Genomic DNA, 25,253 nt, shown 5'->3' on the forward strand with positions numbered 1-25,253 from the left:
TCCCCCGTGCCCGGAGGGGCCCTCTCCCACGCCCCCTCATCCCAACACACCGCGAAAACCCTCCGGGGCGTTCTTGACTCCACTAAAAAAAAATTACCCTTACGCTGCCACAGCACCTCGCGAAGGACCTCCACTCCGCAAGGAAGCGGGACACAGGAAACTACGCAACTCCACTCTCTGTAGACTTTAAACAAAATACGCCTTTCCAGAGACCAGCACACAAACTCACGCACGCCTCTGCCCTGATCGCCCGCGCATGCCTCACGCCTCAGCCCATGACCAGAGAAAGAGCGAAAGCGGCAAAGCGAAGGGGACGAGCCGCCTCCCTGCCCGCCAATTCGGCGCACGGGACGACGACTCCGAAGTTTCGCGGACTCTACCGAGGGCCCGGCAGCTCCTTTTCAGGAATTCCGCCAGGTCGGGCATCTGGCTCTCCTCCGCCTGAAGCCTTTTACACGCCCTGTGCGATCACGCTCGCCTAAAGAAAGGCCAGCTCCACAAACGTGATGGACAAAAGCCCCAAAAGCGAAAGGAATGGCCCCGCTCCCTCCTGCTACTCCACTGACCCAGCTCCGAGGGAGGGAGGACGGACCGAGAGAGGGAAAGCCACCCGCTGCTCCAACCTGGAGCGGAATAGCCCGCCGCCAGCGGCGCACGCAGTAGGTTCACCCCAAGGGACAAGGGACTCTCAGCGACCGCAGGGCCTTTTCTTCTCCCCTCTACCTCGCCCTCCTCCTTTGCCACCGGAAACTACGTCCTCCCCGGCACGTCTGCCCCATGGCGAAAAGCCCCAAAGACAGCTTGGCGACTTCGCCACGGACAGGCTATTTTACGGCGAAGGCGCCCCGCCGCCAGGGTGCTAAATGCTGCCCGTGGAGCCTGAGACCCATAGCTAGGTGCCTGCGCAGCGTGGGCGGGAGGATGAAGAAAAAGGAACTCTGGCGAGAAAGTAAGCCGGCGTGGTAGGTGAAAGCGGCGGCAAGTGGTGCTTTCACGGCCGCGGAGGCACGAATGGAGTAAAACCCGGCCGTGGCCAGAGTGGGAGCTGTAAAGAAGAGCACGGAAGGAAGGCAACAAAAGCCCGCTCCTTCGAGCCGGAGTTGAACCAGCGACCTAAGGATAGCCAGGAAAGGAAGCCTACAGTCCTCCGCTCTACCAGCTGAGCTATCGAAGGAAAGCAGGCGGGACGGGCCGCCCGAGTGACTCAAGGGATCGGGGAGGCAGACGCGCCACTGGCACTAACTGCTAAGTACAGGCTTGCCGGTGCCCCGCCCCCTCACAGCAGGAAGACGCACGCAGCTGCCCGGCTTGCTGGCCAAGCTCCCTCCTCTACCCACCCTTCAAAGAGCCTACGGGAAGCCCGCACGCGCGTGCCCCTCCAAGCCTCCCCAACAGCCACCGCACGCGGACAACGCCGCAAGGGAAGAACGCAACGCCGGGCCCACGACGTTACCCCTGCCTGCTAGCCGGGAGCCTCAGCCTCCCGCTCACCCGCAAGGGAGCCCGGCTCGTCTCCACACCCCGCAGCGCACCGCTGGCAGCCCGGCCCCGATTCCCACCCACAATACGGACGAAGGGGCAACGGAAAACAACGCCCCACGCCGGAGCCTCCTGCCTGGCTAGAAAGGGGCCTTTTCAGCCATGACCTTTGCGCAGTCCATTTCCCTTCGCCTTCCTCTAGGACTGACACATTCCGCCTGACTCGGCCTCCCCCGTCCACCTCAGGAAGAACACACGCCAAGAGCCTCGCAAAGTTAAGAATTCCTGCGCGGGAAGCTGCAGCTTTCGCTCCCTCGGGACAAAAGGCTCCCCCCGAAGCCGCGAGCGCTCCTTTCTGCCCGGGCGCAAACGGACGGGGCGCGGGCGAGCCAGGGCCGCTTGGAGGATGCGGGCGTCGATCCCGCTGCCTCTCGCATGCGAAGCGAGCGCTCTACCCTTTGAGCTAATCCCCCGTGCCCGGAGGGGCCCTCTCCCACGCCCCCTCATCCCAACACACCGCGAAAACCCTCCGGGGCGTTCTTGACTCCACTAAAAAAAAATTACCCTTACGCTGCCACAGCACCTGGCGAAGGACCTCCACTCCGCAAGGAAGCGGGACACAGGAAACTACGCAACTCCACTCTCTGTAGACTTTAAACAAAATACGCCTTTCCAGAGACCAGCACACAAACTCACGCACGCCTCTGCCCTGATCGCCCGCGCATGCCTCACGCCTCAGCCCATGACCAGAGAAAGAGCGAAAGCGGCAAAGCGAAGGGGACGAGCCGCCTCCCTGCCCGCCAATTCGGCGCACGGGACGACGACTCCGAAGTTTCGCGGACTCTACCGAGGGCCCGGCAGCTCCTTTTCAGGAATTCCGCCAGGTCGGGCTTCTGGCTCTCCTCCGCCTGAAGGCTTTTACACGCCCTGTGCGATCACGCTCGCCTAAAGAAAGGCCAGCTCCACAAACGTGATGGACAAAAGCCCCAAAAGCGAAAGGAATGGCCCCGCTCCCTCCTGCTACTCCACTGACCCAGCTCCGAGGGAGGGAGGACGGACCGAGAGAGGGAAAGCCACCCGCTGCTCCAACCTGGAGCGGAACAGCCCGCCGCCAGCGGCGCACGCAGTAGGTTCACCCCAAGGGACAAGGGACTCTCAGCGACCGCAGGGCCTTTTCTTCTCCCCTCTACCTCGCCCTCCTCCTTTGCCACCGGAAACTACGTCCTCCCCGGCACGTCTGCCCCATGGCGAAAAGCCCCAAAGACAGCTTGGCGACTTCGCCACGGACAGGCTATTTTACGGCGAAGGCGCCCCGCCGCCAGGGTGCTAAATGCTGCCCGTGGAGCCTGAGACCCATAGCTAGGTGCCTGCGCAGCGTGGGCGGGAGGATGAAGAAAAAGGAACTCTGGCGAGAAAGTAAGCCGGCGTGGTAGGTGAAAGCGGCGGCAAGTGGTGCTTTCACGGCCGCGGAGGCACGAATGGAGTAAAACCCGGCCGTGGCCAGAGTGGGAGCTGTAAAGAAGAGCACGGAAGGAAGGCAACAAAAGCCCACTCCTTCGAGCCGGAGTTGAACCAGCGACCTAAGGATAGCCAGGAAAGGAAGCCTACAGTCCTCCGCTCTACCAGCTGAGCTATCGAAGGAAAGCAGGCGGGACGGGCCGCCCGAGTGACTCAAGGGATCGGGGAGGCAGACGCGCCACTGGCACTAACTGCTAAGTACAGGCTTGCCGGTGCCCCGCCCCCTCACAGCAGGAAGACGCACGCAGCTGCCCGGCTTGCTGGCCAAGCTCCCTCCTCTACCCACCCTTCAAAGAGCCTACGGGAAGCCCGCACGCGCGTGCCCCTCCAAGCCTCCCCAACAGCCACCGCACGCCGCAAGGGAAGAACGCAACGCCGGGCCCACGACGTTACCCCTGCCTGCTAGCCGGGAGCCTCAGCCTCCCGCTCACCCGCAAGGGAGCCCGGCTCGTCTCCACACCCCGCAGCGCACCGCTGGCAGCCCGGCCCCGATTCCCACCCACGATACGGACGAAGGGGCAACGGAAAACAACGCCCCACGCCGGAGCCTCCTGCCTGGCTAGAAAGGGGCCTTTTCAGCCATGACCTTTGCGCAGTCCATTTCCCTTCGCCTTCCTCTAGGACTGACACATTCCGCCTGACTCGGCCTCCCCCGTCCACCTCAGGAAGAACACACGCCAAGAGCCTCGCAAAGTTAAGAATTCCTGCGCGGGAAGCTGCAGCTTTCGCTCCCTCGGGACAAAAGGCTCCCCCCGAAGCCGCGAGCGCTCCTTTCTGCCCAGGCGAGCCAGGGCCGCTTGGAGGATGCGGGCGTCGATCCCGCTGCCTCTCGCATGCGAAGCGAGCGCTCTACCCTTTGAGCTAATCCCCCGTGCCCGGAGGGGCCCTCTCCCACGCCCCCTCATCCCAACACACCGCGAAAACCCTCCGGGGCGTTCTTGACTCCACTAAAAAAAAATTACCCTTACGCTGCCACAGCACCTCGCGAAGGACCTCCACTCCGCAAGGAAGCGGGACACAGGAAACTACGCAACTCCACTCTCTGTAGACTTTAAACAAAATACGCCTTTCCAGAGACCAGCACACAAACTCACGCACGCCTCTGCCCTGATCGCCCGCGCATGCCTCACGCCTCAGCCCATGACCAGAGAAAGAGCGAAAGCGGCAAAGCGAAGGGGACGAGCCGCCTCCCTGCCCGCCAATTCGGCGCACGGGACGACGACTCCGAAGTTTCGCGGACTCTACCGAGGGCCCGGCAGCTCCTTTTCAGGAATTCCGCCAGGTCGGGCTTCTGGCTCTCCTCCGCCTGAAGGCTTTTACACGCCCTGTGCGATCACGCTCGCCTAAAGAAAGGCCAGCTCCACAAACGTGATGGACAAAAGCCCCAAAAGCGAAAGGAATGGCCCCGCTCCCTCCTGCTACTCCACTGACCCAGCTCCGAGGGAGGGAGGACGGACCGAGAGAGGGAAAGCCACCCGCTGCTCCAACCTGGAGCGGAACAGCCCGCCGCCAGCGGCGCACGCAGTAGGTTCACCCCAAGGGACAAGGGACTCTCAGCGACCGCAGGGCCTTTTCTTCTCCCCTCTACCTCGCCCTCCTCCTTTGCCACCGGAAACTACGTCCTCCCCGGCACGTCTGCCCCATGGCGAAAAGCCCCAAAGACAGCTTGGCGACTTCGCCACGGACAGGCTATTTTACGGCGAAGGCGCCCCGCCGCCAGGGTGCTAAATGCTGCCCGTGGAGCCTGAGACCCATAGCTAGGTGCCTGCGCAGCGTGGGCGGGAGGATGAAGAAAAAGGAACTCTGGCGAGAAAGTAAGCCGGCGTGGTAGGTGAAAGCGGCGGCAAGTGGTGCTTTCACGGCCGCGGAGGCACGAATGGAGTAAAACCCGGCCGTGGCCAGAGTGGGAGCTGTAAAGAAGAGCACGGAAGGAAGGCAACAAAAGCCCACTCCTTCGAGCCGGAGTTGAACCAGCGACCTAAGGATAGCCAGGAAAGGAAGCCTACAGTCCTCCGCTCTACCAGCTGAGCTATCGAAGGAAAGCAGGCGGGACTGGCCGCCCGAGTGACTCAAGGGATCGGGGAGGCAGACGCGCCACTGGCACTAACTGCTAAGTACAGGCTTGCCGGTGCCCCGCCCCCTCACAGCAGGAAGACGCACGCAGCTGCCCGGCTTGCTGGCCAAGCTCCGTCCTCTACCCACCCTTCAAAGAGCCTACGGGAAGCCCGCACGCGCGTGCCCCTCCAAGCTTCCCCAACAGCCACCGCACGCCGCAAGGGAAGAACGCAACGCCGGGCCCACGACGTTACCCCTGCCTGCTAGCCGGGAGCCTCAGCCTCCCGCTCACCCGCAAGGGAGCCCGGCTCGTCTCCACACCCCGCAGCGCACCGCTGGCAGCCCGGCCCCGATTCCCACCCACGATACGGACGAAGGGGCAACGGAAAACAACGCCCCACGCCGGAGCCTCCTGCCTGGCTAGAAAGGGGCCTTTTCAGCCATGACCTTTGCGCAGTCCATTTCCCTTCGCCTTCCTCTAGGACTGACACATTCCGCCTGACTCGGCCTCCCCCGTCCACCTCAGGAAGAACACACGCCAAGAGCCTCGCAAAGTTAAGAATTCCTGCGCGGGAAGCTGCAGCTTTCGCTCCCTCGGGACAAAAGGCTCCCCCCGAAGCCGCGAGCGCTCCTTTCTGCCCGGGCGCAAACGGACGGGGCGCGGGCGAGCCAGGGCCGCTTGGAGGATGCGGGCGTCGATCCCGCTGCCTCTCGCATGCGAAGCGAGCGCTCTACCCTTTGAGCTAATCCCCCGTGCCCGGAGGGGCCCTCTCCCACGCCCCCTCATCCCAACACACCGCGAAAACCCTCCGGGGCGTTCTTGACTCCACTAAAAAAAAATTACCCTTACGCTGCCACAGCACCTCGCGAAGGACCTCCACTCCGCAAGGAAGCGGGACACAGGAAACTACGCAACTCCACTCTCTGTAGACTTTAAACAAAATACGCCTTTCCAGAGACCAGCACACAAACTCACGCACGCCTCTGCCCTGATCGCCCGCGCATGCCTCACGCCTCAGCCCATGACCAGAGAAAGAGCGAAAGCGGCAAAGCGAAGGGGACGAGCCGCCTCCCTGCCCGCCAATTCGGCGCACGGGACGACGACTCCGAAGTTTCGCGGACTCTACCGAGGGCCCGGCAGCTCCTTTTCAGGAATTCCGCCAGGTCGGGCTTCTGGCTCTCCTCCGCCTGAAGCCTTTTACACGCCCTGTGCGATCACGCTCGCCTAAAGAAAGGCCAGCTCCACAAACGTGATGGACAAAAGCCCCAAAAGCGAAAGGAATGGCCCCGCTCCCTCCTGCTACTCCACTGACCCAGCTCCGAGGGAGGGAGGACGGACCGAGAGAGGGAAAGCCACCCGCTGCTCCAACCTGGAGCGGAACAGCCCGCCGCCAGCGGCGCACGCAGTAGGTTCACCCCAAGGGACAAGGGACTCTCAGCGACCGCAGGGCCTTTTCTTCTCCCCTCTACCTCGCCCTCCTCCTTTGCCACCGGAAACTACGTCCTCCCCGGCACGTCTGCCCCATGGCGAAAAGCCCCAAAGACAGCTTGGCGACTTCGCCACGGACAGGCTATTTTACGGCGAAGGCGCCCCGCCGCCAGGGTGCTAAATGCTGCCCGTGGAGCCTGAGACCCATAGCTAGGTGCCTGCGCAGCGTGGGCGGGAGGATGAAGAAAAAGGAACTCTGGCGAGAAAGTAAGCCGGCGTGGTAGGTGAAAGCGGCGGCAAGTGGTGCTTTCACGGCCGCGGAGGCACGAATGGAGTAAAACCCGGCCGTGGCCAGAGTGGGAGCTGTAAAGAAGAGCACGGAAGGAAGGCAACAAAAGCCCGCTCCTTCGAGCCGGAGTTGAACCAGCGACCTAAGGATAGCCAGGAAAGGAAGCCTACAGTCCTCCGCTCTACCAGCTGAGCTATCGAAGGAAAGCAGGCGGGACGGGCCGCCCGAGTGACTCAAGGGATCGGGGAGGCAGACGCGCCACTGGCACTAACTGCTAAGTACAGGCTTGCCGGTGCCCCGCCCCCTCACAGCAGGAAGACGCACGCAGCTGCCCGGCTTGCTGGCCAAGCTCCCTCCTCTACCCACCCTTCAAAGAGCCTACGGGAAGCCCGCACGCGCGTGCCCCTCCAAGCCTCCCCAACAGCCACCGCACGCGGACAACGCCGCAAGGGAAGAACGCAACGCCGGGCCCACGACGTTACCCCTGCCTGCTAGCCGGGAGCCTCAGCCTCCCGCTCACCCGCAAGGGAGCCCGGCTCGTCTCCACACCCCGCAGCGCACCGCTGGCAGCCCGGCCCCGATTCCCACCCACGATACGGACGAAGGGGCAACGGAAAACAACGCCCCACGCCGGAGCCTCCTGCCTGGCTAGAAAGGGGCCTTTTCAGCCATGACCTTTGCGCAGTCCATTTCCCTTCGCCTTCCTCTAGGACTGACACATTCCGCCTGACTCGGCCTCCCCCGTCCACCTCAGGAAGAACACACGCCAAGAGCCTCGCAAAGTTAAGAATTCCTGCGCGGGAAGCTGCAGCTTTCGCTCCCTCGGGACAAAAGGCTCCCCCCGAAGCCGCAAGCGCTCCTTTCTGCCCGGGCGCAAACGGACGGGGCGCGGGCAAGCCAGGGCAGCTTGGAGGATGCGGGCGTCGATCCCGCTGCCTCTCGCATGCGAAGCGAGCGCTCTACCCTTTGAGCTAATCCCCCGTGCCCGGAGGGGCCCTCTCCCACGCCCCCTCATCCCAACACACCGCGAAAACCCTCCGGGGCGTTCTTGACTCCACTAAAAAAAAATTACCCTTACGCTGCCACAGCACCTCGCGAAGGACCTCCACTCCGCAAGGAAGCGGGACACAGGAAACTACGCAACTCCACTCTCTGTAGACTTTAAACAAAATACGCCTTTCCAGAGACCAGCACACAAACTCACGCACGCCTCTGCCCTGATCGCCCGCGCATGCCTCACGCCTCAGCCCATGACCAGAGAAAGAGCGAAAGCGGCAAAGCGAAGGGGACGAGCCGCCTCCCTGCCCGCCAATTCGGCGCACGGGACGACGACTCCGAAGTTTCGCGGACTCTACCGAGGGCCCGGCAGCTCCTTTTCAGGAATTCCGCCAGGTCGGGCATCTGGCTCTCCTCCGCCTGAAGCCTTTTACACGCCCTGTGCGATCACGCTCGCCTAAAGAAAGGCCAGCTCCACAAACGTGATGGACAAAAGCCCCAAAAGCGAAAGGAATGGCCCCGCTCCCTCCTGCTACTCCACTGACCCAGCTCCGAGGGAGGGAGGACGGACCGAGAGAGGGAAAGCCACCCGCTGCTCCAACCTGGAGCGGAATAGCCCGCCGCCAGCGGCGCACGCAGTAGGTTCACCCCAAGGGACAAGGGACTCTCAGCGACCGCAGGGCCTTTTCTTCTCCCCTCTACCTCGCCCTCCTCCTTTGCCACCGGAAACTACGTCCTCCCCGGCACGTCTGCCCCATGGCGAAAAGCCCCAAAGACAGCTTGGCGACTTCGCCACGGACAGGCTATTTTACGGCGAAGGCGCCCCGCCGCCAGGGTGCTAAATGCTGCCCGTGGAGCCTGAGACCCATAGCTAGGTGCCTGCGCAGCGTGGGCGGGAGGATGAAGAAAAAGGAACTCTGGCGAGAAAGTAAGCCGGCGTGGTAGGTGAAAGCGGCGGCAAGTGGTGCTTTCACGGCCGCGGAGGCACGAATGGAGTAAAACCCGGCCGTGGCCAGAGTGGGAGCTGTAAAGAAGAGCACGGAAGGAAGGCAACAAAAGCCCGCTCCTTCGAGCCGGAGTTGAACCAGCGACCTAAGGATAGCCAGGAAAGGAAGCCTACAGTCCTCCGCTCTACCAGCTGAGCTATCGAAGGAAAGCAGGCGGGACGGGCCGCCCGAGTGACTCAAGGGATCGGGGAGGCAGACGCGCCACTGGCACTAACTGCTAAGTACAGGCTTGCCGGTGCCCCGCCCCCTCACAGCAGGAAGACGCACGCAGCTGCCCGGCTTGCTGGCCAAGCTCCCTCCTCTACCCACCCTTCAAAGAGCCTACGGGAAGCCCGCACGCGCGTGCCCCTCCAAGCCTCCCCAACAGCCACCGCACGCGGACAACGCCGCAAGGGAAGAACGCAACGCCGGGCCCACGACGTTACCCCTGCCTGCTAGCCGGGAGCCTCAGCCTCCCGCTCACCCGCAAGGGAGCCCGGCTCGTCTCCACACCCCGCAGCGCACCGCTGGCAGCCCGGCCCCGATTCCCACCCACGATACGGACGAAGGGGCAACGGAAAACAACGCCCCACGCCGGAGCCTCCTGCCTGGCTAGAAAGGGGCCTTTTCAGCCATGACCTTTGCGCAGTCCATTTCCCTTCGCCTTCCTCTAGGACTGACACATTCCGCCTGACTCGGCCTCCCCCGTCCACCTCAGGAAGAACACACGCCAAGAGCCTCGCAAAGTTAAGAATTCCTGCGCGGGAAGCTGCAGCTTTCGCTCCCTCGGGACAAAAGGCTCCCCCCGAAGCCGCGAGCGCTCCTTTCTGCCCGGGCGCAAACGGACCGGGCGCGGGCGAGCCAGGGCCGCTTGGAGGATGCGGGCGTCGATCCCGCTGCCTCTCGCATGCGAAGCGAGCGCTCTACCCTTTGAGCTAATCCCCCGTGCCCGGAGGGGCCCTCTCCCACGCCCCCTCATCCCAACACACCGCGAAAACCCTCCGGGGCGTTCTTGACTCCACTAAAAAAAAATTACCCTTACGCTGCCACAGCACCTCGCGAAGGACCTCCACTCCGCAAGGAAGCGGGACACAGGAAACTACGCAACTCCACTCTCTGTAGACTTTAAACAAAATACGCCTTTCCAGAGACCAGCACACAAACTCACGCACGCCTCTGCCCTGATCGCCCGCGCATGCCTCACGCCTCAGCCCATGACCAGAGAAAGAGCGAAAGCGGCAAAGCGAAGGGGACGAGCCGCCTCCCTGCCCGCCAATTCGGCGCACGGGACGACGACTCCGAAGTTTCGCGGACTCTACCGAGGGCCCGGCAGCTCCTTTTCAGGAATTCCGCCAGGTCGGGCTTCTGGCTCTCCTCCGCCTGAAGGCTTTTACACGCCCTGTGCGATCACGCTCGCCTAAAGAAAGGCCAGCTCCACAAACGTGATGGACAAAAGCCCCAAAAGCGAAAGGAATGGCCCCGCTCCCTCCTGCTACTCCACTGACCCAGCTCCGAGGGAGGGAGGACGGACCGAGAGAGGGAAAGCCACCCGCTGCTCCAACCTGGAGCGGAACAGCCCGCCGCCAGCGGCGCACGCAGTAGGTTCACCCCAAGGGACAAGGGACTCTCAGCGACCGCAGGGCCTTTTCTTCTCCCCTCTACCTCGCCCTCCTCCTTTGCCACCGGAAACTACGTCCTCCCCGGCACGTCTGCCCCATGGCGAAAAGCCCCAAAGACAGCTTGGCGACTTCGCCACGGACAGGCTATTTTACGGCGAAGGCGCCCCGCCGCCAGGGTGCTAAATGCTGCCCGTGGAGCCTGAGACCCATAGCTAGGTGCCTGCGCAGCGTGGGCGGGAGGATGAAGAAAAAGGAACTCTGGCGAGAAAGTAAGCCGGCGTGGTAGGTGAAAGCGGCGGCAAGTGGTGCTTTCACGGCCGCGGAGGCACGAATGGAGTAAAACCCGGCCGTGGCCAGAGTGGGAGCTGTAAAGAAGAGCACGGAAGGAAGGCAACAAAAGCCCACTCCTTCGAGCCGGAGTTGAACCAGCGACCTAAGGATAGCCAGGAAAGGAAGCCTACAGTCCTCCGCTCTACCAGCTGAGCTATCGAAGGAAAGCAGGCGGGACGGGCCGCCCGAGTGACTCAAGGGATCGGGGAGGCAGACGCGCCACTGGCACTAACTGCTAAGTACAGGCTTGCCGGTGCCCCGCCCCCTCACAGCAGGAAGACGCACGCAGCTGCCCGGCTTGCTGGCCAAGCTCCCTCCTCTACCCACCCTTCAAAGAGCCTACGGGAAGCCCGCACGCGCGTGCCCCTCCAAGCCTCCCCAACAGCCACCGCACGCCGCAAGGGAAGAACGCAACGCCGGGCCCACGACGTTACCCCTGCCTGCTAGCCGGGAGCCTCAGCCTCCCGCTCACCCGCAAGGGAGCCCGGCTCGTCTCCACACCCCGCAGCGCACCGCTGGCAGCCCGGCCCCGATTCCCACCCACGATACGGACGAAGGGGCAACGGAAAACAACGCCCCACGCCGGAGCCTCCTGCCTGGCTAGAAAGGGGCCTTTTCAGCCATGACCTTTGCGCAGTCCATTTCCCTTCGCCTTCCTCTAGGACTGACACATTCCGCCTGACTCGGCCTCCCCCGTCCACCTCAGGAAGAACACACGCCAAGAGCCTCGCAAAGTTAAGAATTCCTGCGCGGGAAGCTGCAGCTTTCGCTCCCTCGGGACAAAAGGCTCCCCCCGAAGCCGCGAGCGCTCCTTTCTGCCCAGGCGAGCCAGGGCCGCTTGGAGGATGCGGGCGTCGATCCCGCTGCCTCTCGCATGCGAAGCGAGCGCTCTACCCTTTGAGCTAATCCCCCGTGCCCGGAGGGGCCCTCTCCCACGCCCCCTCATCCCAACACACCGCGAAAACCCTCCGGGGCGTTCTTGACTCCACTAAAAAAAAATTACCCTTACGCTGCCACAGCACCTCGCGAAGGACCTCCACTCCGCAAGGAAGCGGGACACAGGAAACTACGCAACTCCACTCTCTGTAGACTTTAAACAAAATACGCCTTTCCAGAGACCAGCACACAAACTCACGCACGCCTCTGCCCTGATCGCCCGCGCATGCCTCACGCCTCAGCCCATGACCAGAGAAAGAGCGAAAGCGGCAAAGCGAAGGGGACGAGCCGCCTCCCTGCCCGCCAATTCGGCGCACGGGACGACGACTCCGAAGTTTCGCGGACTCTACCGAGGGCCCGGCAGCTCCTTTTCAGGAATTCCGCCAGGTCGGGCTTCTGGCTCTCCTCCGCCTGAAGGCTTTTACACGCCCTGTGCGATCACGCTCGCCTAAAGAAAGGCCAGCTCCACAAACGTGATGGACAAAAGCCCCAAAAGCGAAAGGAATGGCCCCGCTCCCTCCTGCTACTCCACTGACCCAGCTCCGAGGGAGGGAGGACGGACCGAGAGAGGGAAAGCCACCCGCTGCTCCAACCTGGAGCGGAACAGCCCGCCGCCAGCGGCGCACGCAGTAGGTTCACCCCAAGGGACAAGGGACTCTCAGCGACCGCAGGGCCTTTTCTTCTCCCCTCTACCTCGCCCTCCTCCTTTGCCACCGGAAACTACGTCCTCCCCGGCACGTCTGCCCCATGGCGAAAAGCCCCAAAGACAGCTTGGCGACTTCGCCACGGACAGGCTATTTTACGGCGAAGGCGCCCCGCCGCCAGGGTGCTAAATGCTGCCCGTGGAGCCTGAGACCCATAGCTAGGTGCCTGCGCAGCGTGGGCGGGAGGATGAAGAAAAAGGAACTCTGGCGAGAAAGTAAGCCGGCGTGGTAGGTGAAAGCGGCGGCAAGTGGTGCTTTCACGGCCGCGGAGGCACGAATGGAGTAAAACCCGGCCGTGGCCAGAGTGGGAGCTGTAAAGAAGAGCACGGAAGGAAGGCAACAAAAGCCCACTCCTTCGAGCCGGAGTTGAACCAGCGACCTAAGGATAGCCAGGAAAGGAAGCCTACAGTCCTCCGCTCTACCAGCTGAGCTATCGAAGGAAAGCAGGCGGGACTGGCCGCCCGAGTGACTCAAGGGATCGGGGAGGCAGACGCGCCACTGGCACTAACTGCTAAGTACAGGCTTGCCGGTGCCCCGCCCCCTCACAGCAGGAAGACGCACGCAGCTGCCCGGCTTGCTGGCCAAGCTCCCTCCTCTACCCACCCTTCAAAGAGCCTACGGGAAGCCCGCACGCGCGTGCCCCTCCAAGCTTCCCCAACAGCCACCGCACGCCGCAAGGGAAGAACGCAACGCCGGGCCCACGACGTTACCCCTGCCTGCTAGCCGGGAGCCTCAGCCTCCCGCTCACCCGCAAGGGAGCCCGGCTCGTCTCCACACCCCGCAGCGCACCGCTGGCAGCCCGGCCCCGATTCCCACCCACGATACGGACGAAGGGGCAACGGAAAACAACGCCCCACGCCGGAGCCTCCTGCCTGGCTAGAAAGGGGCCTTTTCAGCCATGACCTTTGCGCAGTCCATTTCCCTTCGCCTTCCTCTAGGACTGACACATTCCGCCTGACTCGGCCTCCCCCGTCCACCTCAGGAAGAACACACGCCAAGAGCCTCGCAAAGTTAAGAATTCCTGCGCGGGAAGCTGCAGCTTTCGCTCCCTCGGGACAAAAGGCTCCCCCCGAAGCCGCGAGCGCTCCTTTCTGCCCGGGCGCAAACGGACGGGGCGCGGGCGAGCCAGGGCCGCTTGGAGGATGCGGGCGTCGATCCCGCTGCCTCTCGCATGCGAAGCGAGCGCTCTACCCTTTGAGCTAATCCCCCGTGCCCGGAGGGGCCCTCTCCCACGCCCCCTCATCCCAACACACCGCGAAAACCCTCCGGGGCGTTCTTGACTCCACTAAAAAAAAATTACCCTTACGCTGCCACAGCACCTCGCGAAGGACCTCCACTCCGCAAGGAAGCGGGACACAGGAAACTACGCAACTCCACTCTCTGTAGACTTTAAACAAAATACGCCTTTCCAGAGACCAGCACACAAACTCACGCACGCCTCTGCCCTGATCGCCCGCGCATGCCTCACGCCTCAGCCCATGACCAGAGAAAGAGCGAAAGCGGCAAAGCGAAGGGGACGAGCCGCCTCCCTGCCCGCCAATTCGGCGCACGGGACGACGACTCCGAAGTTTCGCGGACTCTACCGAGGGCCCGGCAGCTCCTTTTCAGGAATTCCGCCAGGTCGGGCTTCTGGCTCTCCTCCGCCTGAAGGCTTTTACACGCCCTGTGCGATCACGCTCGCCTAAAGAAAGGCCAGCTCCACAAACGTGATGGACAAAAGCCCCAAAAGCGAAAGGAATGGCCCCGCTCCCTCCTGCTACTCCACTGACCCAGCTCCGAGGGAGGGAGGACGGACCGAGAGAGGGAAAGCCACCCGCTGCTCCAACCTGGAGCGGAACAGCCCGCCGCCAGCGGCGCACGCAGTAGGTTCACCCCAAGGGACAAGGGACTCTCAGCGACCGCAGGGCCTTTTCTTCTCCCCTCTACCTCGCCCTCCTCCTTTGCCACCGGAAACTACGTCCTCCCCGGCACGTCTGCCCCATGGCGAAAAGCCCCAAAGACAGCTTGGCGACTTCGCCACGGACAGGCTATTTTACGGCGAAGGCGCCCCGCCGCCAGGGTGCTAAATGCTGCCCGTGGAGCCTGAGACCCATAGCTAGGTGCCTGCGCAGCGTGGGCGGGAGGATGAAGAAAAAGGAACTCTGGCGAGAAAGTAAGCCGGCGTGGTAGGTGAAAGCGGCGGCAAGTGGTGCTTTCACGGCCGCGGAGGCACGAATGGAGTAAAACCCGGCCGTGGCCAGAGTGGGAGCTGTAAAGAAGAGCACGGAAGGAAGGCAACAAAAGCCCGCTCCTTCGAGCCGGAGTTGAACCAGCGACCTAAGGATAGCCAGGAAAGGAAGCCTACAGTCCTCCGCTCTACCAGCTGAGCTATCGAAGGAAAGCAGGCGGGACGGGCCGCCCGAGTGACTCAAGGGATCGGGGAGGCAGACGCGCCACTGGCACTAACTGCTAAGTACAGGCTTGCCGGTGCCCCGCCCCCTCACAGCAGGAAGACGCACGCAGCTGCCCGGCTTGCTGGCCAAGCTCCCTCCTCTACCCACCCTTCAAAGAGCCTACGGGAAGCCCGCACGCGCGTGCCCCTCCAAGCCTCCCCAACAGCCACCGCACGCGGACAACGCCGCAAGGGAAGAACGCAACGCCGGGCCCACGACGTTACCCCTGCCTGCTAGCCGGGAGCCTCAGCCTCCCGCTCACCCGCAAGGGAGCCCGGCTCGTCTCCACACCCCGCAGCGCACCGCTGGCAGCCCGGCCCCGATTCCCACCCACGATACGGACGAAGGGGCAACGGAAAACAACGCCCCACGCCGGAGCCTCCTGCCTGGCTAGAAAGGGGCCTTTTCAGCCATGACCTTTGCGCAGTCCATTTCCCTTCGCCTTCCTCTAGGACTGACACATTCCGCCTGACTCGGCCTCCCCCGTCCACCTCAGGAAGAACACACGCCAAGAGCCTCGCAAAGTTAAGAATTCCTGCGCGGGAAGCTGCAGCTTTCGCTCCCTCGGGACAAAAGGCTCCCCCCGAAGCCGCGAGCGCTCCTTTCTGCCCGGGCGCAAACGGACGGGGCGCGGGCGAGCCAGGGCCGCTTGGAGGATGCGGGCGTCGATCCCGCTGCCTCTCGCATGCGAAGCGAGCGCTCTACCCTTTGAGCTAATCCCCCGTGCCCGGAGGGGCCCTCTCCCACGCCCCCTCATCCCAACACACCGCGAAAACCCTCCGGGGCGTTCTTGACTCCACTAAAAAAAATTACCCTTACGCTGCCACAGCACCTCGCGAAGGACCTCCACTCCGCAAGGAAGCGGGACACAGGAAACTACGCAACTCCACTCTCTGTAGACTTTAAACAAAATACGCCTTTCCAGAGACCAGGACACAAACTCACGCACGCCTCTGCCCTGATCGCCCGCGCATGCCTCACGCCTCAGCCCATGACCAGAGAAAGAGCGAAAGCGGCAAAGCGAAGGGGACGAGCCGCCTCCCTGCCCGCCAATTCGGCGCACGGGACGACGACTCCGAAGTTTCGCGGACTCTACCGAGGGCCCGGCAGCTCCTTTTCAGGAATTCCGTCAGGTCGGGCTTCTGGCTCTCCTCCGCCTGAAGGCTTTTACACGCCCTGTGCGATCACGCTCGCCTAAAGAAAGGCCAGCTCCACAAACGTGATGGACAAAAGCCCCAAAAGCGAAAGGAATGGCCCCGCTCCCTCCTGCTACTCCACTGACCCAGCTCCGAGGGAGGGAGGACGGACCGAGAGAGGGAAAGCCACCCGCTGCTCCAACCTGGAGCGGAACAGCCCGCCGCCAGCGGCGCACGCAGTAGGTTCACCCCAAGGGACAAGGGACTCTCAGCGACCGCAGGGCCTTTTCTTCTCCCCTCTACCTCGCCCTCCTCCTTTGCCACCGGAAACTACGTCCTCCCCGGCACGTCTGCCCCATGGCGAAAAGCCCCAAAGACAGCTTGGCGACTTCGCCACGGACAGGCTATTTTACGGCGAAGGCGCCCCGCCGCCAGGGTGCTAAATGCTGCCCGTGGAGCCTGAGACCCATAGCTAGGTGCCTGCGCAGCGTGGGCGGGAGGATGAAGAAAAAGGAACTCTGGCGAGAAAGTAAGCCGGCGTGGTAGGTGAAAGCGGCGGCAAGTGGTGCTTTCACGGCCGCGGAGGCACGAATGGAGTAAAACCCGGCCGTGGCCAGAGTGGGAGCTGTAAAGAAGAGCATGGAAGGAAGGCAACAAAAGCCCGCTCCTTCGAGCCGGAGTTGAACCAGCGACCTAAGGATAGCCAGGAAAGGAAGCCTACAGTCCTCCGCTCTACCAGCTGAGCTATCGAAGGAAAGCAGGGGGGATGGGCCGCCCGAGTGACTCAAGGGATCGGGGAGGCAGACGCGCCACTGGCACTAACTGCTAAGTACAGGCTTGCCGGTGCCCCGCCCCCTCACAGCAGGAAGACGCACGCAGCTGCCCGGCTTGCTGGCCAAGCTCCCTCCTTTACCCACCCTTCAAAGAGCCTACGGGAAGCCCACACGCGCGTGCCCCTCCAAGCCTCCCCAACAGCCACCGCACGCGGACAACGCCGCAAGGGAAGAACGCAACGCCGGGCCCACGACGTTACCCCTGCCTGCTAGCTGGGAGCCTCAGCCTCCCGCTCACCTGCAAGGGAGCCCGGCTCGTCTCCATACCCCGCAGCGCACCGCTGGCAGCCCGGCCCCGATTCCCACCCACGATACGGACGAAGGGGCAACGGAAAACAACGCCCCACGCCGGAGCCTCCTGCCTGGCTAGAAAGGGGCCTTTTCAGCCATGACCTTTGCGCAGTCCATTTCCCTTCGCCTTCCTCTAGGACTGACACATTCCGCCTGACTCGGCCTCCCCCGTCCACCTCAGGAAGAACACACGCCAAGAGCCTCGCAAAGTTAAGAATTCCTGCGCGGGAAGCTGCAGCTTTCGCTCCCTCGGGACAAAAGGCTCCCCCCGAAGCCGCGAGCGCTCCTTTCTGCCCGGGCGCAAACGGACGGGGCGCGGGCGAGCCAGGGCCGCTTGGAGGATGCGGGCGTCGATCCCGCTGCCTCTCGCATGCGAAGCGAGCGCTCTACCCTTTGAGCTAATCCCCCGTGCCCGGAGGGGCCCTCTCCCACGCCCCCTCATCCCAACACACCGCGAAAACCCTCCGGGGCGTTCTTGACTCCACTAAAAAAAATTACCCTTACGCTGCCACAGCACCTCGCGAAGGACCTCCACTCCGCAAGGAAGCGGGACACAGGAAACTACGCAACTCCACTCTCTGTAGACTTTAAACAAAATACGCCTTTCCAGAGACCAGCACACAAACTCACGCACGCCTCTGCCCTGATCGCCCGCGCATGCCTCACGCCTCAGCCCATGACCAGAGAAAGAGCGAAAGCGGCAAAGCGAAGGGGACGAGCCGCCTCCCTGCCCGCCAATTCGGCGCACGGGACGACGACTCCGAAGTTTCGCGGACTCTACCGAGGGCCCGGCAGCTCCTTTTCAGGAATTCCGCCAGGTCGGGCTTCTGGCTCTCCTCCGCCTGAAGGCTTTTACACGCCCTGTGCGATCACGCTCGCCTAAAGAAAGGCCAGCTCCACAAACGTGATGGACAAAAGCCCCAAAAGCGAAAGGAATGGCCCCGCTCCCTCCTGCTACTCCACTGACCCAGCTCCGAGGGAGGGAGGACGGACCGAGAGAGGGAAAGCCACCCGCTGCTCCAACCTGGAGCGGAACAGCCCGCCGCCAGCGGCGCACGCAGTAGGTTCACCCCAAGGGACAAGGGACTCTCAGCGACCGCAGGGCCTTTTCTTCTCCCCTCTACCTCGCCCTCCTCCTTTGCCACCGGAAACTACGTCCTCCCCGGCACGTCTGCCCCATGGCGAAAAGCCCCAAAGACAGCTTGGCGACTTCGCCACGGACAGGCTATTTTACGGCGAAGGCGCCCCGCCGCCAGGGTGCTAAATGCTGCCCGTGGAGCCTGAGACCCATAGCTAGGTGCCTGCGCAGCGTGGGCGGGAGGATGAAGAAAAAGGAACTCTGGCGAGAAAGTAAGCCGGCGTGGTAGGTGAAAGCGGCGGCAAGTGGTGCTTTCACGGCCGCGGAGGCACGAATGGAGTAAAACCCGGCCGTGGCCAGAGTGGGAGCTGTAAAGAAGAGCATGGAAGGAAGGCAACAAAAGCCCGCTCCTTCGAGCCGGAGTTGAACCAGCGACCTAAGGATAGCCAGGAAAGGAAGCCTACAGTCCTCTGCTCTACCAGCTGAGCTATTGAAGGAAAGCAGGCAGGATGGGCCGCCTGAGTGACTCAAGGGATCGGGGAGGCAGATGCGTCACTGGCACTAACTGCCAAGTACAGGCTTGCCGGTGCTCCCCCCAAAGCTTCGAGCCTCAGCCTCCCGCTCACTCGCAAAGAACCCCGGCTTGTCTCCACATCCCGCAGCGCACTTCTGTCCCTCCTGTAGAAATGGTTGTTGTCACATTACTAAATTTTGAGGGGAGCAGCCAGATCACTGCTGCACCCATAGGTGGGTGTGTTAGCCCCAGAAAATGGTATAAAATGGGGGCCATGTTGGGTGTTGGGTAGAAGCTCACTGTCTGCTGATACTGTGTACGCTATTTATGTGAGTTTATAATGTCTGTGTGTGTAGGTAGGAATCTTTAATCTGTGTGGAAGCTGAATATTTCTCTGAATGTGGTTGAGCATTGGGCTGCGCCTGGCCTATGGATATGCTAATTAGCGAAGCCCTGTGGGACAATGGCACTCGATGGGCCAAGGACACACCTAAAGCATGAGGGCGGAGACCTAAGAGCTGTCAGCAGAGAGAGGCTGACGGCCAGGTGACTGGCTGCAGCTAAGAAGAGGCCAGGAAGGAAGTATAAAGAGGCCATGTGAGGGACTCCATTTTGGTCTTCAGCTCAGCACTTCATCCCAGAGGCAGCAGTGCAGGGATCGAAGAGCCCGGAAGAACTGTGGACCCATCCTGATCCTAGGATGCGCCACAAAGACTTTTAGCCAGCAGCTGTAACATCTCTGCTAGAGCCTGCATCGAGAACTGGAAGATTCAATGCATGTAATGTACTATTCCTTTAACAACCTTACTCTCATGCTTTTCTTTCTCGTGGTAATAAACCTTTAGTTGTTAGATGCTAAAGGATTGGCCTAGCGTGATTTGTGGGTAAGGTCCAAAGGGTAAATTGACCAGGGATCTGTGGCTGGTTTCTTGGGACCAGACAGAACTTGTTCGGGGTAGGTGGGATTGGGTGCTAGGACCCCCCCACCTGTGTATGAGGCCCGGAGCCATCTGGGGCACAGATATTGCTGGGGTGTCGGAGGGGTTTTGCTTATGAGGCTTCAGGCAGGCTGCTGAAGCGCTCTGTGGGACTGGGTTGTGGCTGGTTTGGGAAGGTCACCAGTCCGGGGACTGTAAGGAGCCCCGGATTTGAGCAATTCTCCCTGAGCGGATGCCCTCAGCAGTGCCCAGACACGGCCCAGTCCGTCACAGGTGTGTTAAGAGGGTGCGAAGAAGGAAGACAAAGGGAACCAGTCTTTTTCCCTTCGCCTTCCTCTAAGACATCACATTCTTTCTGTCACGCTTTCATCCCAAACCAGGAATGCTGCTTTCTGTCGATGAAAAAATGGATGATGATAGAGGCTGGAAGGTAAATGTTGCAGCTTGGAGGATGTATCCTTCTTCTTTTCTCTTGCAAAGCCGGCACTCTTCACTTTGAAGTAATCCCCCACCCCTTCAAGTACATATAGGCTATGACTACAGTACTGTGTTATTTCGAAATAAGATATTTCAAAAGATATTTTGAAATATCATAAGATATTTCTAAATAAGATATTTTGAAATATCATAAGATATTTCTAAATAAGATATTTTTGTCTACATATGAAATGCATTTCGAAATAGTGTTTTGCTATTTAGAAATAGTGCATCCACACTGATTAGATGATTAATCCCATTTAAGGCCACTCGGAACTGGTTCTGGCAGCCTCTCAGGTCAGTAGTTATCTTGTGTGGCTGCTGCCTGAGACTAGCTGAGGCTTGTGCTTAAAGGGACGCCGCTGGACAGCCGGTTCTCAGGTTTTCCTGCTTGCTTGCTTACCTCGCTGAGGGACAGTGAAGCATTTTTTCTCTGAATGCTCTGGTTGCCCTCATTCAGGACAGCACAGCACTCTCCCACATGGAGCCGGAGCTTCCTCTGGGCACTCTGCAGCTCTTGGATATGTTGCTGCAAGTCTGGTAGCACTTTCTGCAGGCTGCCTCACAGACTCTGCAGCAATCCAATCCCCAGGCCAGCTTCCAAACCCTCCTGAGGTATGTGATGGAGCAGCTGTAACATCTGGACACTGGCATGCCCCACCGCATCTGGTGTCTGGACACCTGCACTGACTGGTGGAACCACAGAGTTCTGGAGTGCTGGGGAGATCAACAATGGATCCAGAACTTTAGTATGAAGAAGGACACCTTTCTGGAGCTCTGTGAGTGGCTTGCCCGGGCTTTGAGGGGACAGGACATGCACATGAGGCCTGTCATTCCTGTCCACAAGCGCATTGCCATTGCCCTCTGGAAGCTCTCTATGCCAAACAGCTACCGATCCGTGAGGAACCTTTTCAGCATGGGGAGACCCACCATCGCTGCTGTGCTCATGCAGTTATGACAATCTCCGGCAACTGTTCCGGGGATGGCAGGAGTGAATAGGCTGCCCTAGGGAAAGGGGTGTGCGTGGACGTAGTGCAAGTCCCCTCCCTGGGAAGGCTTGTTCTGTCCTGCCCGCACTAAGGACTGCCTGCGGTGGTCAGGATTGCAGGAGGGGTTGCTCCTGAGGCATGGGGGAGCAAGGCAGTGGGGAGGAGGAGGGCACTCTCAGACTCCCTAGCACCCTAGTGACTGTCGGTTTTGTGTGTCCCTCTTCAGGTAGTCAGGGCCATCAACAGAGTCCTGCTCCGCAGAGTTATCCGTCTCGCCGATGTTGATGCAGTCATCGAGGGGTTTTGCACCCTGGGCTTCCCCAACTGCGGGGGGACCATCAATGGGATACACATCCCGATCCATGCCTCAGACAATCAGGCCTCCATGTTTATAAACCAGAAGGGATACTTCTTGGTCATCTCGAAGGCCATGACTGACCACCAGGGCCACTTTCTTGCCATTAATGTTGGCTGGTCAGGCAAAGCACACGACACATGCATGTACTGCAACTCCTCCGTGTGCCAGAGGCTGAACACTGGGATCTTCTTTCCTGACAGCCACTTCAGTGTCGGGGATGTGGACATGCCAGTCTGCCTGAGGGGGGATGTGGCCTATCCCCTATAGCCCTAGCTCATGAAGCTCTACATGGGACACCTCAACCCTTCCCAACAGGCTTTCAATGCCAGGCTCAAGAGGGCCCGGATCATGGTTGAGGGTGCCTTTGGGCAGCTGAAGGCACAGTTTAGGTGCCTCCTCACTCACCTGGACCTCGCACAGCAGAATATTTGCACGTGGTGGAAGCATGCTGTGTGCTGTACAATGTGTATGACCGGAAGGGGGAGGCCTTCCTGCCAGGCTGGGTGGCGGAGGTGGAGTGCTTGGCCAGCTTGTACACGCAGCCCTGCACAGCTGCCATCTGGGAGGCCTATCGGGGGTCTGTCCGCATCCAGGAGGCCCTCAGGGAGAGCTTCTACCTGGAGGAGCACTAACAGTGGTCCCTGGTCCGCCCCACTGGGGGCTTGTGCCTCATTCCTCCCTCACGTCCCCTCCACTTACCCCTCCCTAACCCCCCTTCCTGATAGAAAATAAAGACATGTGTGTTGATTAAACCAAACTCTGTTTATTCAACAAAACTGGGGGGGGGGGCGGAATGAAACTTGAGTGAGACTAGGAAAAGAAGGCAGGAGAGGGGAAGAGAGGGGATGGGAGAGGGGAGGAGGGAGCTGGAAGGGGGAGGAAGGGAGAAGAGAGGCTCAGGGTTCAAGGTCGGAGTGGCATCAGGGCCACTGACTCCCAGCACCATGGGTGCAGGGGCTTCAGTGTGCCTGGGGGTATGTGGAGGGAGAAGCAGGAGGGGGAGAGGGAGCGGGAGAAGGAGCAATTGCTGAGGAGGCAACAGAGGCTGGAGTGGGAGGAGGCAGCATGCCCTGCACCAGGGTCTTCAGAGATGGGCACAGATGGCATGGCCCTGGGCAAGCTGCTCCTGCTAGCTCTCCCGCCGGAACTGCAGGTCTTCCTCCACTCACTGGTCGAGGGTGCAGAGGGTGTTCAAGATGTCCAGGGAGCCTTGCTATCCCCGGGAGTGGGAGCTGCCCCGAGAGTGCACTCATGCCCATTCTGTATATCAGTGTGGGTGTTGGGGGGCTTGGGGAGGAAGGGTGTTCTGCCATGTCCCACCCTGGGGTCAGGAGAATGTCATGTCTCTCCCCACACCCTTGTGGCCAGCAGGACAAGGCCCCTGTGTGGCAGCCAGCTGGGGCCATGTGCCCAGGAGTGGCACGGCATGTGCTACATGATACGTGGCCAGCAAGGCCCAGGCATGCAGTCCCCGGTCTCCCCTACCCACCTACCCTCCTGCATAAGGGGACAGTGCTGGCACTCACATGATGTTCTATCCCCAGCCTCGGATGATGCCTGGGACAGGTCCGCAGGGATGGCTCGGAGGTCCTGGCTCAGCTGGATGGTGACACTGGCCTCCTCTGGCTTTTGGCCCTTCCCCTCCTTCTCCATGCTGTCATCAGGGCCCCCAGCGAGGACATCAGCCAGCTCTGCCCCAGAGGTGATGACCACCTGGGGGGAACGGACTGTCCTGCCCCCCAGGATGCGGTTCAAGGCCTCAAAGTAGGGGCAGCTGTCTGACTCTGCCCCGGGTCGGGAGCTGCCCTCTTTGGCTCTAACATAGGCCTGCCACAGTTCTTTAATCTTCATCCACACCTGATCCTGGGTTCAGATGTGACCTCTGTCAGCCATGCTGGCCATAGACTGCTGCATTCCTGCATATAGAGCAGAGATCTTGGAGGTTGGTGGCATCCCCCCAAACTTCAATAAGGTCCATGGCCTCTGCACAAGACCAGAAAGGCGCCTGTCTCTTCCCGCCCCTGGCAGGCTCTTGGGAGCTGGAGCACTGCTCCCAGGGAGCGGTGGAGGGCTGGCTGGTACTGGCTGGCTGGCTCATTTGGGGACCACTGGGTCATGGGCAGCAGCAGAGTGGTTCAGGCCTGGTGCTAGCTACAAAGGCTGTGGGCAGACTCTAGACCTTTAAGAGCTCCAGGGGGCGGGGGAGGAGGAAAAGAGTTTTCCTGGTGTGTGCCAGAGTGGCCAGCAGGGCACCCTGGGAAGGACTGGAGGCCCCCTATTTTGAAATAGCCCCTCTTCCCTGTCTACACAGTGCCTATTCCAAAATAGCTATTTCAGAATAGGTGCTACTCCTCATAGAATGAGGTTTACATATTTCAAAATAAGCCCTCCGCTATTTCAAAATTATTATTGTCTGTGTAGACGCTAGCGAAGTTATTTTGAAATAACAACTGTTATTTTGAAATAACTTTGCTGTGTGGACATATCCATAGTCAACAGCTCAGCTCAATATACATGTTTGTAGCTACAGTTATAGGTGACTCCTTTCCAGTTTTGCTCTCCCTTCTACTATGCATGCTTTTAACTCCATTTTCCTGACTTCAGCTCTGGCTTATTGTTCAGTATCCTTCTCTATCTACTAGGCAAGTTTTCTATCCCACCCAATAGGCTTGACTTCTGTTTTAGCCCTTAGGGTGCATCTACACTGCACCCTTAGCTTGAAATAATCTATGCAATTTGAACTACACAAATTGCATACCTTATTTCATTTGAACTTTGGAATAGCTTATATCGAAATTTGCACTGTCTACAAAGCACTTATTTCGAAATAAATCTCTATTCTGAAACTATTACTTCTCGTGGAATGAAGTTTACAGGGACATTGGAAGAGCGAGCCCATTATATTTTGTAATAACAGGTGCACTCAAAAGACATGGAATAGCTATTTCAGGATATCTGGGTATAACGAAATAGCATGGCAGTGTAGACGTAGCCTTAGAACTGACTGTCTGGGTCCTGGTTGTGACAGCTAAAATCTTTCAGGTTGTAGAAAAGGTTTTCTGGAGTGGGGTAATGTTTAACAAGGACCCCTTGGTCAAAGCCCCAAAATTTGGATCATTAACAAAGCCAGGCACCCCCTGAAACACAAAAAATGTCACAGAAATCTAGTAAGCGTGTCATTTTTGCAGGACTTAGGAGACATGTACTTTAAATAGAAAGCTGGTCTCAGCCTTGACTATACTTAGTGCCTCAGTTAAATGAGAAAAAGAGAAAAAATTCCAAATTAAATTGGACAAGCTGCCTGCCTTCCTGTGTATTCATTGCACAGAACAAGGCTGGGTTACGTATGGGATAGTCCAGTAGCTCATTACAGGAAAATCCTTGAGCTGGGGCTTGTAACAATTCTCAGTCAGAACGGTTTTACGTACATTGAGTGATGTCTGTTGTAAAAATAAATGCGCACTCTACCAATGTTATGGACAAAAGCCTAAGACTGAGGGAAATGGAATTGCTTCCTGTCAGTACTTGATTAACAGAGCTCACTGGTGAAAAGTAGACAAAATGGAATCTAATGTTTGAAACATGCTTGAAAACACACATATTGCACAATTTTTATAATAGCACACAGGAGCAGGTGTTTTGTTCCCCGCACGTTCCTCTTCTTCTCAAGCAGGAAAACCTCACTACCCTGCACCTCTACTGCCCACTCAGGAAAAATAAACAAATAAAAGAAGTGTGAGAAAAACAAAAATAAACTAACAGCTTTTATCTAAGCCAACAATGGAGAGGAGCTAGAGACTGAAGTCTGCATGAAGTCTGTTAGGGTATGTCTACACGGCAGGGCTATATCTGAAATAAGCTACGCA

The 25,253-nt window shown here is 60.0% G+C and overlaps 10 non-coding genes across 10 annotated transcripts; all 10 read right to left on the minus strand.

Annotated features, from left to right (window-relative positions):
• Positions 1-1,085: 1,085 nt before the first annotated feature.
• Positions 1,086-1,174, minus strand: TRNAY-GUA (transfer RNA tyrosine (anticodon GUA)). Its single transcript is given in 2 exon segments — positions 1,086-1,121; positions 1,138-1,174. It is a non-coding gene; the product is annotated as a tRNA-Tyr (tRNA).
• A 1,857-nt stretch (positions 1,175-3,031) lies between these two features.
• TRNAY-GUA (transfer RNA tyrosine (anticodon GUA)) lies at positions 3,032-3,120 on the minus strand. The gene is given in 2 exon segments: positions 3,032-3,067; positions 3,084-3,120. It is a non-coding gene; the product is annotated as a tRNA-Tyr (tRNA).
• Positions 3,121-4,947: 1,827 nt separating this feature from the next.
• On the minus strand, positions 4,948-5,036 carry TRNAY-GUA (transfer RNA tyrosine (anticodon GUA)). The gene is given in 2 exon segments: positions 4,948-4,983; positions 5,000-5,036. It is a non-coding gene; the product is annotated as a tRNA-Tyr (tRNA).
• A 1,848-nt stretch (positions 5,037-6,884) lies between these two features.
• TRNAY-GUA (transfer RNA tyrosine (anticodon GUA)) lies at positions 6,885-6,973 on the minus strand. The gene is given in 2 exon segments: positions 6,885-6,920; positions 6,937-6,973. It is a non-coding gene; the product is annotated as a tRNA-Tyr (tRNA).
• Positions 6,974-8,830: 1,857 nt separating this feature from the next.
• TRNAY-GUA (transfer RNA tyrosine (anticodon GUA)) lies at positions 8,831-8,919 on the minus strand. The gene is given in 2 exon segments: positions 8,831-8,866; positions 8,883-8,919. It is a non-coding gene; the product is annotated as a tRNA-Tyr (tRNA).
• A 1,857-nt stretch (positions 8,920-10,776) lies between these two features.
• On the minus strand, positions 10,777-10,865 carry TRNAY-GUA (transfer RNA tyrosine (anticodon GUA)). Its single transcript is given in 2 exon segments — positions 10,777-10,812; positions 10,829-10,865. It is a non-coding gene; the product is annotated as a tRNA-Tyr (tRNA).
• A 1,827-nt stretch (positions 10,866-12,692) lies between these two features.
• On the minus strand, positions 12,693-12,781 carry TRNAY-GUA (transfer RNA tyrosine (anticodon GUA)). Its single transcript is given in 2 exon segments — positions 12,693-12,728; positions 12,745-12,781. It is a non-coding gene; the product is annotated as a tRNA-Tyr (tRNA).
• A 1,848-nt stretch (positions 12,782-14,629) lies between these two features.
• Positions 14,630-14,718, minus strand: TRNAY-GUA (transfer RNA tyrosine (anticodon GUA)). Its single transcript is given in 2 exon segments — positions 14,630-14,665; positions 14,682-14,718. It is a non-coding gene; the product is annotated as a tRNA-Tyr (tRNA).
• A 1,856-nt stretch (positions 14,719-16,574) lies between these two features.
• Positions 16,575-16,663, minus strand: TRNAY-GUA (transfer RNA tyrosine (anticodon GUA)). Its single transcript is given in 2 exon segments — positions 16,575-16,610; positions 16,627-16,663. It is a non-coding gene; the product is annotated as a tRNA-Tyr (tRNA).
• Positions 16,664-18,519: 1,856 nt separating this feature from the next.
• TRNAY-GUA (transfer RNA tyrosine (anticodon GUA)) lies at positions 18,520-18,608 on the minus strand. The gene is given in 2 exon segments: positions 18,520-18,555; positions 18,572-18,608. It is a non-coding gene; the product is annotated as a tRNA-Tyr (tRNA).
• Between the last annotated feature and the right edge of the window lie 6,645 nt (positions 18,609-25,253).

The sequence above is a fragment of the Pelodiscus sinensis genome, chromosome 2 (assembly GCF_049634645.1).
Source record: "Pelodiscus sinensis isolate JC-2024 chromosome 2, ASM4963464v1, whole genome shotgun sequence".
Lineage (NCBI taxonomy): Eukaryota > Metazoa > Chordata > Testudines > Trionychidae > Pelodiscus > Pelodiscus sinensis.